The sequence below is a fragment of the Meles meles genome, chromosome X, assembly GCF_922984935.1.
Source record: "Meles meles chromosome X, mMelMel3.1 paternal haplotype, whole genome shotgun sequence".
In the NCBI taxonomy this organism is placed as follows: domain Eukaryota; kingdom Metazoa; phylum Chordata; class Mammalia; order Carnivora; family Mustelidae; genus Meles; species Meles meles.
Genome location: NC_060087.1, coordinates 124,519,922 through 124,534,363, shown reverse-complemented (window position 1 = coordinate 124,534,363; position 14,442 = coordinate 124,519,922). Strand labels below are relative to the sequence as shown.

General features: G+C 43.6%; 1 pseudogene; it reads right to left on the bottom strand.

The window, feature by feature from the left end:
* Positions 1-6,402: 6,402 nt before the first annotated feature.
* On the bottom strand, positions 6,403-6,712 carry LOC123934772 (annotated as a pseudogene).
* Between the last annotated feature and the right edge of the window lie 7,730 nt (positions 6,713-14,442).

Sequence of the window (14,442 nt, the reverse complement as noted above, 5' to 3'; positions counted from 1 at the left end):
CCCATCCTATTTATAGGTCCTGACCACACTCAGGGGAGAGGATTATACAGGGTTTACACACCAAAGGGGTGTTTCAGCATTCCATCTGCCACACCTCTATGTGTTTTAAGAAAGGAGTGGGTTTTCTGATTACAAGGTAGGAAGATGGGGCTGTTATACTTTCAAGAGCTGTTTGTTCCCCCTCAGTTACTTGGTCTCTAGTTAACATATAATGTCACATTAAAACCTTGGCCTTCTGAGCCACCCAGGCTCTTGGGATCAAACCCTGTATCGGGCTCCCTGCTTGATGGGGAGTCTACTTCTCTCTTTTCCTCTGCCCCTCTCTAACGGCTAAGCATCAAACTCTTGGTTTCAGCTTAGGTCATGATCTCAGAGTCCTGGGATCAAGCCCCACATGGGACTTGACCCTGAGCATAGAGTCTGCTTGTCTCTCTTCCTTTTCCTCTACCCCTCCCCCTGCTCCCATGAGCTCTCTCTCTCTCTCAAATAAATTGATAAATAAATATTTAAGAAAAACCTTGGCCTTCTGAGATGGGTGAAAGGAAGTGGGAGATACAGGCTTCCAGTTCTGGACTGAGTAAGTCATGCGGATGGAAGGCGGACAATAGTGAGTATAGTCAGTGAAATTGTCATGGTGCTTTGTGGGGACAGACGGGAGCTGTGGCGACAACAGCATCACCTTACACACTTGTTGCATCACCGTGTTGTGCACCTGAAACTAGTGTAACATTGTGTGTCACCTAAGCTCAAATAAAAAGAAAAGAAACCTTGGCCTTGTGGTCTCACCATTTGTCTATGAAATGTATATTTTCATGCTTTTGAAAACTAACTATGCTTAAAAATCAAAATGATAACTTTGGCTTTAATATTTTAAGTACAAAAGGAACACATGGTTCTAGTTAGAAAAAATAAAATGATAGAGAAGCCCACTGACAATACAGTAAAATGGAAAATTGACCCGCCTGCCACCGACCCTCTCTTTCTTGCCCCCCAAGAAATATTCTTTCAGATTCTTTATTGAGCATATGCAGATGTAGATATTCCATATTTTTATTTTGTATGCTTGTTTTCTACAATTCAGCACAGATATTGGCATTTTTCCATGTCAATACCTACAGACACTCTTCTTTTTCATATACATATAAATATATATACACATACACACATATGTGTGTGTATTTACATATAAATTTAACTACACATATCCATATTCATACAAAATCATGAATGTAAAGATTGAAAGAGGTCATTCTGAAGGGAAAGCTGTTATAAAGCAGGAATGTTCACGCACAGCTCCTTATCTTATGCTTGTAATAAATTGTTGTTTGGAATAACCCTGGTTTTAGCCTCCTCAGAACTAAGGAGAGCCCATCTTTAAACTCACCTGAATTTTTAATCTTTGTTTTATGTCAAGAGCTATTTTCAGACCATAATCACAGCTCTGGAGCTTTAAAGCATCGAGGCAATTCGATATCAAAAGGATTTGACTTTGTTCTTTCCAGGGAGACAGACAAAAATGCCTGCTTGAAATAATCAAATGGCAGGAGAATTGGCTCTTTCTAATCCCCGTGCTCTCCCCGGATAAGGGAGGATGAAGAAGAAATTGTTCAAGGAGAGGAGAAACAGAACATATCTCTGAAGTCTTCTGTCCGTAGACTTTTCCATACCTTTGGCCTGTTCCAGGGACTCGGTCTCATCTCTGGTCCTAGCACCGATCCTGTTCCTTAGGCAGGGAAGATGCAAGAAGCCTGAGCCAGATGTTTTACTGTAAATCAGCTCTCCTGTCCATGCTGATCTGATCAGTGAATTCTACCAGTTGGCTTCTTGCCTCATTCCTTATGATGAAGGTGCCATTTGGGGACGTTTTTGTGAGTGAAGAGGGGTGCTATTAATAACTAACTTGGAAAAAAAGGCTTTCCAGGGATAATCGCTCCACTCATGGTCAGGCTGTGCCCGGCCCCTGAGAATGATAACCATCCCGCGCTTTGAGCCAGGGCTCCCCAGCCACCACGCTAAGCTCTTGACTTACAGCGTCTTATTTAACCTCACCGTCAATGACTCTGTCGGATATTGCTATTATCTCTGCCCATCTTAGACGAGGAACTGCAGTTCCCACAGCTAGGTTCCCACGCGCGAGACAAACTGCAAGGATGTGGAGAGGGTAAATGGGGGTATCAGCCCAAAAGCAAGGAGGGCTGCGCTGCAAAGAGGGAATGAGTGACGGGAGAGATGAATCCTGCAGGCGGTGTTTTGGGGCTGAAAGGGTTTCTTAAGAGGCCAGAAGAATGTGGGCTAATAGATGGTTTTTGTTGCCACGCTCAGGGATTCTTTTCTCTGTGACAGCATGGAGTTTGAGGAGCCCTTATTCTCCATATTGCTTACTTCGGCATCATCTTTTCTTACCCGTAGGTATTCGTCAAGCAGATGGCAAACGACTCAAAGGCGGGACCAAACCATTCTGGCATCTCTCTGGGTGACTGTCACAGTGCTAAGTGCAGAGAGATAGTCAGCAAGAATTTGGGGAGTATTTGTTTTCTAATGCTGCCGTAATGGATGACTGTGAATGGGGTTGCTTCACACAACAGAGAGTGAACGTCCTCCGGAAAGTCTCAAGTCTGAGATGGGTCTCACTGGGCTACAGTCAAGACGTCGGCTGTCCACATTTCTCAGCTCATGGCAACTTCCTCCGTTTTGGAAACCTCTCTTCTGCCTCTCTTTTCAGCTTTAAGGACTCTTCTGATGACATTGGGCCCCTCCAGATAATCCAGCATAATCTCCTCATCTCAAGGTCAGTTGATTGAACGACTTTAATTCCTCCTTGCTGTGTAACAGAACATACGGTTTCTGGGGATTAGAATGTGGACGTCTTCCCGGGGCCATTACAGTGCCCCTCTGCAGATGGGAAGGAGAAAGCAGGGAGGACGCATGTCTCTCCTGGTGACCATTTTCCATTGCTGATGTAACACATTTGCGACAAACTTAGTGGCTTAAAGAGCACGGAGTTATTATTGTACAGTTAGTACTGTACAGTTCTGTAGGTCGGAAGTCTGAAATGGCTTTCACTGCTGCATTCCTTTGGAGGTGCTAGCCCAGAAGCCATTCCTTGCCTCTCCAGCTTCCAGAGGCCACCCGTGTTCCTTGGCTTGCTCTCCTGCCTCGTTGTTCTTACTAGGACCTTTGTGTTGACATTGGATCTGCCCAGATAATCCAGGATAATCGTCCCATCTCAAGATCAGGTGATCAGCAGCCTTAATTCCCTTTGCCACATAACCTAACGTATTTACAGGATCTGGGGATTTGGACCTGGACCTAAATTCTGCCCCACGCCCTTTAACAATTTGCCCCCAAATGTTCAAATATGCACAAAACTATGTATAGAGAAAGTACAATAAATCACCATTTACTCATCCCTGAACTTTGCACTTAATTAATTTTTTAAAAGTAAGCTCTAGACCCTGTGTGGGGCTTGAACTCACAACCCCAAGATCAAGAGTCACATGCTCTATGAACTGAGCCAGCCAGGCACCCCTTGGACTTTGTTCATGTTTAAGGGTTAGTCTCTGAGTGGTTGAAATGTTATTTCATACAGTAAATAGTAGTCAACTTGTCAACTTTATTTCTGATTTTTTTCTATTTCCTCTTATATAAACATTATCGATTAAGATTATAAAGTGTTGTTTAAACAAAAGTTTTTGTAGACTTTAATATTTATAGTGGTCACAAATGATGTGAGATAGTACTTCTAAACACCCTTAAGGCAGAATATCGTATTTAAATTCATAAAAAGTAGGGAGGACACAAAAAAACTAATATTCTGAATCCTCATGTATGCAAGAATACCTCTGAAAAGCATATTTGTAGGAAATATTTTTCAGAGCTTGCAATTTTTAAGTCTATGGTCTGTAAAAACTTATTTACAAATCCCATGTTTGGACTGTAGTTATATTTTAAGACAATATACATTATATTTTCCCAGCTTTCTTGAATATAACATTGTGTAAGTTTGAGATGTACAGAGTGTCGATTTGACATATGTACATATTGTGACATTGACAATTTGCATTATTAAACCCAAGGGCACACAGTTTTAAAACAGAAAATACTTGGATTGTATGCATTTTCATTCAAATTTATAAGATTTACAACATAGAAAGCTTTTAAAAAATTTCTTGATAGCTCCATTATTATGTTTTGCATTTATGTTACCACCTTGCTTTTATTTATTCCCAGAGCCTTGTTGGACTTAACAATATCAGAAGTTTCAGCCAGGGGAGGTACTTAGACCAGTGTTCAGGCTTTTTATTTTAATTCTTTTTTTTTAAGATGTTATTTATTTATTTGACAGACAGAGATCACAAGCAGGCAGAGAGGCAGGCAGAGAGAGAGGAGGAAGAAGGCTCCCCACTGAGCAGAGAGTCCAATGCGGGGCTGCATCCCAGGACCCTGGGATCATGACCTGAGCCGAAGGCAGAGGCTTTAACCCACTGAGCCACCCAGACGCCCCCAGTGTTCAGGCTTTTGCTGTCAGTGTTTGTGACAGTAGATCCGACTCTGTGTGTTCTGTATGTATATGTGTTTGTATTAGTCAAGCTAATGCTCATTTTGGCAGCAGCATACGACACGGAATTTGTGATATCTTAACCTAGTTTGGGCTTATTTCACACTTGCATAAAATCTGATGCAGATGTTTCTGTTTCGGAAGTTCTCTTGAGCAGCTCTGCTGCCGTCCATGAACTTGAAGACTGGGCTTCTTCCATCATCTCGGATTGCTTCACTCCCTCCCCTGCAGTGGAGAGAGAGAGAGGGAGAATGTGGGAAATTGCATGGAGCAGTGTAGGGGCCAGGCCTGGAAGTGATGTGTTTCACTTCCGCCACACTCCATTGGCCAGAACTGGGTCATGTGGTCCCACCTACATGTAAGGGAGGACTAGAAGATGTAGTCTTCCTGCGTGTGCTGGAGAAAAATGAAATTGTGTGAACACATAGTAGTGGTCTCTGCCAGTTCGTGAAGAGAGTTTTCAAATTTCCGATCTGGAAGACACTTTGAGGTTCAGCATCTTATCTTATAGAAGTGGAAACTGAGGCACAGTTGTGGAGGAAGCCTTGTTCAAGACTATAGGGAAAGTGCCAGGCCAATATTCTAACACCTAGTATGTAGATAGCAATTGGAATTGGTTCAGACCCTTCCTAGCATCATCTGGACCAATCTGCTACCTGGTGGAAAATGGAACCCCAAGAACAGCACTGCTACCATCGCTCTAATGAAAAGTTTATTTACTTTTTTTTCATTAAAAAGTGAAGAGAGGTACAAGTTTCCAAATGCCAAGATAAATGTATATGTAATTTCTTAATATTTTAATGTAAGTTTGATCTTACCCATCATGGACTAGTGTGACATTATTTTATGGTGCTGAACATTTTTTTTGCCCATTAATGAGTTTTGTAACCATTAAGTAGCATTTTTGAAATATATGCTTGAGAGATATAAAACTAGAATACTTAATATCCGTACTTGTTATGCTTTAATATCTTGCCTAAGAGTTTGGAAAGGAAATGACATTTGTGTCCTGTATATGCCAGTATTTCTAAACATTTTCTTTAGTAGTCACATTAGAGATAAGTGAAGGAAAATAAATATTATCTGGAAATTGAAATGTTTCTTCATTAAATTTGAAGTCATTTTCCAGAATATATTATTTTATGATTTCAGCTCTAATATTCTTGTTATTACCATGCGACCAATACATAATACATAAATTATAGATGTGGAAAGATTTGGCTTGGGGGGTTGGAGTGAGGTAGCAAATGGAGAATAAAGAAAAATAAATACAAGTTCTATGAGATTATTCTTTCTTCCTACTGAGGGAGCATCAGAGCTCTCTCTATGGCTACAGTGCGATAAATACTGTTGCTCCACATCTATGTCCTGTTAGCTCTGAGCCAGCTTCTGCATGTTTCGGTTGAAAAATTCTTGCTTGAAGAGCTTTGTTTTCCTAGCTATTGTCAAAACACTTTCTGTGGCCATGTGCCTCCATTGTGGGTTAGTGTCTCACTACATGGATAGAAATGCAGTGTTCAGGGGCGCCTGGGTGGCTCAGTGGGTTAAGCCGCTGCCTTCAGCTCAGGTCATGGTCTCAGGGTCCTGGGATCGAGTCCCACATCGGGCTCTCTGCTCAGCGGAGAGCCTGCTTCCCTTCCTCTCTCTCTGCCTGCCTCTCTTATGATTTCTCTCTGTCAAATAAATAAATAACATCTTTAAAAAAAAAAAAAAAGAAATGCAGTGTTCACATCTACTACCACATCCAGGGGATCCTGGCCACTCCAGGGTGCCACACATTTACAATAACAGCAACGGCAACAAAACAACACTGATACCTAACAATTGTTTTTACCAGTCATCTTTTATTGGAAGTTAATTCTCAGTGAGGTTATGAAAGGATTCAAGGGTGCCAGGCAAAGGTCACGGCCAGGAAGTAGCTGCTCATGTTTGAGTTCCTTGTAACAATGGCGATAGTTGAAAAGCACAGAAGCTGCCAGCACCAGCGACGCCCCCTTTCTTCACATTGACATACTTGTAATACCCACAGTGACCTCTTTGAAACACTCCGGCAGTGCCTTTAGGGGTGAAATCCCTCATCAGTATCCAGCTTGGCAGCTCTCCTAGTTTCACAGCCACGAGCTTCCTCTCCTTCACGGGTATGGGTGACGCCATCTTGGAGTCCTAGGTGTCCGCTCTGGATACCTAAGAATTACTGAGTTATTATGGGCCAGTTATTGACTGTCTGCCAGTCACTGTTCTAAGCAATATATATTCGCTCATTTAATTCTCAAAACAAGAGTCTGCATCTCTCATATATTCCTTTTTAAGAACAAAGAAAACCTTCCCAGAAGCTTCCGGCAGATTTCCCCTCAAGTCTCCTTGGCCAGAATTACATCACTTGCCCCGGCCAAACCAAGCATTTACCGAGAGGAATGCTTGGCTTAGAAAGTCCAATCAGAACTCATCACCCAAGTATGGGGAAAGAAATTATAATTCAGAGGAGGTTGAACAAAATCTGGGTTGTGCTGGCAAGGAAGAAGGGAAAGGTCAGGCTATTGGGTAGGAATCCAACAGTGTTTACCACAGTAGCCAGGGAGAAAGGAGTGGAGATCAAGAGAATCTAATTTGAAGACATTTTTCAAACTCTAAATATTGAAGTGAAAATAAAATTCAGTTAGTATTTGTACTTAAAAATAGTGGACATCAACCAAAATAGCTGCAGATTTGCTGGGCACCTCTACTTAATTTCTTCTTAATGGTTTGCAGTGTAACTCTAGGCAGGTTCACTTAAGCATTTGGCATTTCTTCCCGGAATATGACAACCCAATAATGAGACTTTTTAATTCAAGAAACTGAGCTGTCATTCTACGCTCGTAGTTCATCCCTGATGTTCACAGCTTGATCTATTTAATTTCCCCCATCACCACGACTCAATAAAGGCAGGAGGAAACATTTCCATAGCCACTGAAAGTATTTGGCCAGACCTTCAGCAATCCTATGTCAGAGGGCCAAAGAGCTTGACACGCACAAGGCACTCGTGGAGAGAAACATCTGCGGCACCCTTCTGTTCCCTAGGTGTGAGGTACAGTCTTCTTTCTTTCCTGTGTGTAAACCCCCCCCCCCCCAGTTAGCATTTCGGCCCGGTCTTCTTGGGCATCTGGGGCTCACCGCCAGTTTGTACGATGGTGGGAGTCCTTGTGAAATGCGGCAGACTTGCAAGCATCTCTTTCTCTCAGACAGACACAGATTTTCCACATCGAATATTTATTATAGTTGAAGTCACACTCTATACAACTGTTTCCCGTTTTTGTTTTTGTTTTTTTCCACCTAGAATCATTCTCAGCCTGTAACGGTGTTAAATTTTCCATAAATCTTTTCGGATTTTATCTGTGATAAGTGAGTGTTGTCCTGTTCCCAGTGCTCTACGTACATTCTGCCTCCCTCCCTTGCCTGCCAGCATTCCCAGAGCCCTCCTTCCTAATGAGTCTATCGCCCTTGCTCGCAGGTGATCAGTAAGGTCCCATAATGTGTTTTTGTCCTCTGGAGATGCAACCGACAAGGGCCACTTTGCACCCAGCATGGCAATCCTTTCTGTTTTATTCCTTGTGGCCACTGTATACCGATTCTGGTGAGGCTGAACCAGTGTAATTTGGAATCGCCTTCCTAGCTATTTTTCCAGGAACAGATGAATTTTGTTATTTTCTCACCAGGTACTGCTTTTTTCCTTTTAAGATTTTATTTATTTATTTATTTTATTTATTTATTTGACAGAGAGAGAGAGAGAGAGCGAGCACAAGCAGGGAGAGCAGCAGAGGGAGAGGGACAAGCAGGCTCACTACTGAGCAGGGAGCCCAATGCAGGGCTTGATCCCAGGACTCTGGGATCATGATCTGAGCTGAAGGTAGGTGCCCAATGACTGAGCCACCCAGGTGCCCCCAGATATAGCTTTAGACTTAAAGAATATACCTAGGTTGATCATTCACTTTTTAAAATTTATTTCTTTTCAGTGTTCCAGAATTCATTGTTTATGCACCACACCCAGGGGCTCCATGCAATACATGCCCTACGTAATACCCACCACCAGGCTCCCCTGACCTCCCACCCCCCGCCCCTTCAAAACCCTCAGATTGTTTTTCATAGTCCATAGTCTCTCATGGTTCATCTCCCCTTCCAATTTCCCTCAACACCCTTCTACTCTCCATCTCCCCATGTCCTCCATGTTATTCCTTATGCTCCACAAATAAGTGAAACCATATGATAATTGACTCTCTCTGCTTGACTTATTTCACTCAGCATAATGTATGTCTTCTCCAGTGAAGACATACAAATGGCTATCAGACACGTGAAAAAATGTTCATCATCACTAGTCATCAGGAAGATTCAAATTAAAACCACATTGAGATATCACCTTACACCAGTTAGAATGGCCAAAATTAGCAAGACAGGAAACAACATGTATTGGAGAGGATGTGGAGAAAGGGGAACCCTCTTATACTGTTGGTGGGAATGCAAGTTGGTGCAGCCACTTTGGAGAACAGTGTGGAGATTCCTCAAGAAATTAAAAATAGAGCTTCCCTATGACTCTGCAATTGCACTACTGGGCACTTACCCCAAAGATACAGATGTAGTGAAAAGAAGGGTCATCTGTACCCCAAAGTTTATAGCAGCAATGGCTACGGTCTCCAAACTGTGGAAAGAACCAAGATGCCCTTCAACGGATGAATGGATAAGGAAGATGTGCTCCATATACACGATGGAGTATTATGCCTCCATCAGAAAGGATGAATACCCAACTTTTGTAGCAACATGGACGGGACTGGAAGAGATCATTCACTTTTTTAAAAAAAGATTTTATTTATTTATTTGACAGAGAGATAGAGAGTACAAGCATGCAGAGCAGCAGGCAGAAGGAGAGGGAGAAGCAGATCCCCATGGAGCAGGGAGCCCAATGTGGTGCTCGATCCCAGGGCCCTGGGATCATGACCTGAACCGATGGCAGAAGCTTTAACCCACTGAGCCACCCAGGCGCCCCAATCATTCACTTTTTAAAAACAGATTTCCCTTCTAATGACATCTGGATTTTTCTGAAAATTTACCTTCAAAGGATGAAGATGAGTGAGTGTTGGATATGCTTGTGACTAAAGAATGCTGTGGGCATTTCCAGCTGACTGCTGGGTTCAAGAGAGTACCGTCTGCTCGCTGTGTAAGGTCCTGTTTCAATCCCATCCCATCCCATAAAGCAGTCCCCAGTCATGGCCGGAGTGAAACTTCTCTCCTTGGCTCTGCAGATTAATCCCGAGGCACTTAATTATTTGTATGCAAAGTTTCATGGAGAAACAGGGCTATCGGTTGCTCGCTGACCTTGCATGCCGCCGCCGCCTGGGCGCTGTGCGGCTTTCCAGCTTTTACGCTAAGTTACAGCTGCAGAAGCAAAACTCACAGGAAATACACACGCTCAAGCACGTCAGAAGCTATTTTATACAAGTAGATTTTATAAATAACCACAAGCTCTCTTTATCTATCAAATCTCAACACCCAGCCGCCCCTGTGCTCCCTGGAGAAGTGTGCACTCCCTAGAGGAACGCCGACAGAGAGGAGAGAAGAAAGCCTTGGGGTTCACACCCTGAGCTGCCAACATTTGTGTGCGCCGTGACAGGTAACTCCTGATTACGGAACTCCTTATCTTCAAGGGGAAAAAAATTGGATTGAGTTTCCCTGCGTTGCCCTTTATGTGCATTTCCAGAAATAGAGTGGGCTTCCGGGCGGGGGCGCAGGTCGGTGGGGGGGAGGGGGGATCACTGGGTCACGTTCATTATCAGGAGATTGTAAGAGGAATTCTTGGGCACAGTGCTTTTCAAACCACATTTTGAGCAGGAATAAGAATTCTCCTTTATATGATCACATGTTTAAAGGGCACTCTTGAGATTCTTGATGGCAAAGGGAAGGAGAAAGGGCCTCCTCATCGAGAGGTAAGGAGTGCTGTCTGTTACAGGGGACGTGAACCGAGAAGGACTCTCCAGATCAAGTCCTAGGCCGCTCTGTCCAAGTCTCAGCCTCCTCTTAGCTAGTTAAGTGCCTCAATTCTTACAGAGCTTTTAAAATCGCCCATCTGTTTTGCTTGTTTTTTTTTTTTTCAAAGACTCTGCTGACCAGTGCAATGCCCACAAGTGTCAAAAGAAAGGGGGGTCTTACTTGGGGGAGGGGGAGATGGAAGTGGGGGTCTTGGTATATTGCACTTCTGAGCGGAGCTCTTTATAGTTTGGTTTGGTCTTTTTCTTTCTTTCTGTCCCGGAGTGTTTCATACGGAGATTCAGAGTGACCTCCCGCTCTGCTTCTCTGTCAGGCCCTCACATAGACACCAAGGGCCCTCACCGGGGCAAACCACCTCCCTCTCCAAACCTGCAAATTCTGACCCCCGAGCCCTGCCCAGGGCACTCTGGGCAGAATGGGGGGAGGACTAGAACCGAGGGGCAGGCTGGCTACACCATTCCCCAGGTACCCGGCTCTGTAGGAGTTGTCCGCATGGCTACTTCTTTCGGCCTGTGCTCTCTGGTGTTTCCTTCTCAGTTCCATGTCGTGTGCATTCTACCCTCTCTCCACAACCCACCATTCCTCAGACATGCCAGGCTCCTGCCCGCTGCCTTTCTGGTTCCTCTAGCACTATGATGGCTTCTTCTGCGCCCCCACCCCAAAATCTTTTCGATGATTTCCAGAGGATCTTGGGAGGAAAGACAAGTAGATGTATGCTCAGTGCATTTTTTAAAAACTCCAAGCCCAGATTTCTCTTTATATCTTTTAAATATCATCTGTTGGGGGAATGTACTTCAGGCCTTACCCATCAGACAGAAAGAAGTCAACCTTGTTAACTATTCTAGTTTAAGGAGCTTCTAAGCACTTGGCACACATTATCGGGTAACCTATCTGATTACATAATCATCGTCTGAGCTACTGGCCTTTCAATCAGCTTCTCTTGGAGCTCAGTGGGTGCTCTGTGGGACTTCTTTCTCGCTCCTGCCAAAAGCCAATGCCATAGCTTTCTGTGGTGATTTATGTCCCCATCTTTTCTGGTGATGTCCTTTCTAAATATCGTAACTACAGAGGTAAGCTGCGGTATTTAGTTTGAGCACAAGAACGTCACAACACCATCAGTTTTCCTACTGTTGCTTTACTGTCGGTCTGTTGAACGCAGATTAGTTTTGGATACATAGATAAAAGCCACCCTGATTTTATCCAGTCTGCCCACCACCAGAAAAAGTCTCCTTGTACAACAGTCTGTCAAATCATTCTCTTTCTATTTCCCCATTCTACTCAGAGCGGTTGAGCTATAGGTACCCATGAAATTTTTGAATTTGTACAACCTGACACTTTTGCATGTGAGCCATATACTGGAAAATATCAGTAATTAAAAAAGACCAATGAGGTCTCCTCCACTGATGTAGCAATTTTTGTATTTGCAAAAGAGGGTTGCACGTAAACAGAAAACAAACACTACTGCGCAGAAATCTTACTTCTTAATTAAAAGCTCTTGATCTGGGGGCTTCTGAGTGGCTCGGTGGGTTAAGCCTCTGCCTCTGGTTCAGGTCATGATCCCAGGGTCCTGGGATTGAGTCCCCCATGGGATTGAGTCCTGCATGGGGCTCCTTGCTCTACAGGGAGTCTGTTTCTCTCTCTCCCTGTGCCCCTCAACCCCGCTCATGCTCTCTCTCTGTCTCAGATAAATAAATAAAATCTTTTTTTAAAGATTTTATTTATTTATCTGAGACAGAGAGTGAGAAAGCATAAGAGGGGAGAAGGTCAGAGGGAGAAGCAGAGTCCCCATGGAGCAAGGAGCCCGATGAGGGACTCAATCCCAGGACTCCGGGATCATGACCTGAGCCGAAGGCAGTTGCCCAACCAACTGAGCCACCCAGGTTCCCCAATAAATAAAATCTTTAAAAGATTTTATTTATTTGACAGAGAGACACAGCGAGAGAGGGAACACAAGCAGGGAGAGTGGGGAAGGAAGAAGCAGGCTTCCCGCAGAGCAGGGAGCCTGACGCAGGGCTCCATCCCACGACTCCAGGATCATGACCTGAGCGGAAGGCAGATGCTTAAGGACTGAGCCACCCAAGGGACCCTAAATAAATAAAATCTTAAACAAATAAAGTCCCTCGATCTGGAAACACTGGAGTGATTGTCGCCCACTAGTAGGTTCTCTCAAAGTCATCTCTTTTATACTCGCAGCCAATGTTCTCCCTCAAGACCTTCCTTTCATGGCTAAACAGTTACAGTAGCCCCGATTGGTCTTCTTGACTCTAATCCAGTCCATTCACCACCAATATTATCGGCTTAAGATGAAAAGCAACATTCCCTTGCTTTTCATCTCTCAACCATCAACCCCGTTCCTTTAGCTCTTTTAACTCTTGCTTCTGGTTAATAATAAATTTCTTTTTTTTTTCTTTTTAGTGACACATTTCTAAATAACCGTATACATCACTGTTTCACGGTGTACATTATACATCTTCACTTTTTGCTCCCCAACCTTCCCCCAGGATGGTTTTTTCCCTTTTTTCCCTAGCTCCTCTCTTGATTCCTTTTATAAGTTTAAGTAATATATTAATGATTTTATTACCCATCTGAACAACTTCCGGCAGCATTTCTGAGCTACTCATGTGGTGAGAGGTTGCTGGGACACGTGAGAGGAAGTGGAACCGCTCACTTCCGTTGACGACACACACTGTCTCCTGACGACACGTTTTCCTTTTTCTGCTTCCTGCGTTCTATATTCCATTAGCTTTCTGAGAGGTACGTGAATTTTGGCACGTTTGAAAACTCATTTCATCCTTTTCTCAACCTTGAGAAGTACTTTGGCTGTGTGGGGGGTTTTCGCTTAAAAAGTGGCCCCGGGTTTCAAAGGCATTGCTCCATTATCTTCTCACATCTCCTGTTGATGGTGAGAAATCCAGTCCTGTCATTCCTTTGTAGCTAACCTAAAGTTTTCTCTTGAGGGCTGTGGTATCTTCTCGTCCTGGCTGTTCTGAAATGTCACAGTGATGGGTCCACGTGTGGAACTTTTCACCTTGAATCTGGGCTGGGTGCCGACTGGGCTCCTGTGCTGGGAACGCTGAAGTCCGTTAGCTGCAGGAAGCTTGCTTTTGTTTCTTCTCACAATCCGTCCCCTGCACTTCTGTCTTTCCAGAACACCTGTTTGTTGGGTGTGAGACAGCCTGTATTGAATTTCTTTTGTATTTTTCCTCAGTTTTCTTCTTCTTTCAGTTTTGTTCTGCCTAGAAGATGTCCATGTTATATTTTAATTACACTTTAAATTTCAGCACTCATGTTTTGAAGTTTCAAGAACTTTTTCTGATCCTACCGATTTTGTAACATCTTGGTTTTTGTTTTTCTTTTGGATGCAAAACACTGCTGGTCCTTCTCATTCCATTCCTCCTCCTCTTCTGTTCTCTGAAGCATTTCTATTTCCTTTGCTATCACTTCTCCCCCAGCTTTACTGAGGTATAGTGACATATAACAAATACAAGTGTTAGGTGTACACAGTGCGGGCGATGTCTGTGTATGCGTAGTGAAATGGATTTAGAGAATGGATATAACACGTATGCACTGAAATGATGATCACATAAGGTTAGTTAACATGGCAGTTCCCTTATATAAATTACCACTGTCTTTCGGTGATAATAGCAAAGGTCTGCTCTCTTCTGGCTTGCACGTGTTCAATACAGCACTGTGAATTCTGGTTGCCATGCTGTACCTCAGATCCCAGAGCACTTTCATCTTGTAGCTGGAAGTTTGTACCCTTTGACCAACATCTCTCCATTTCCACCACCCCCACCCCTGACAACCAGCAGTTTGCTTTGTGCTTCTTTGAGTTCAGCCTTTTTGGATAACACACAGGAGTGAGAACAGAC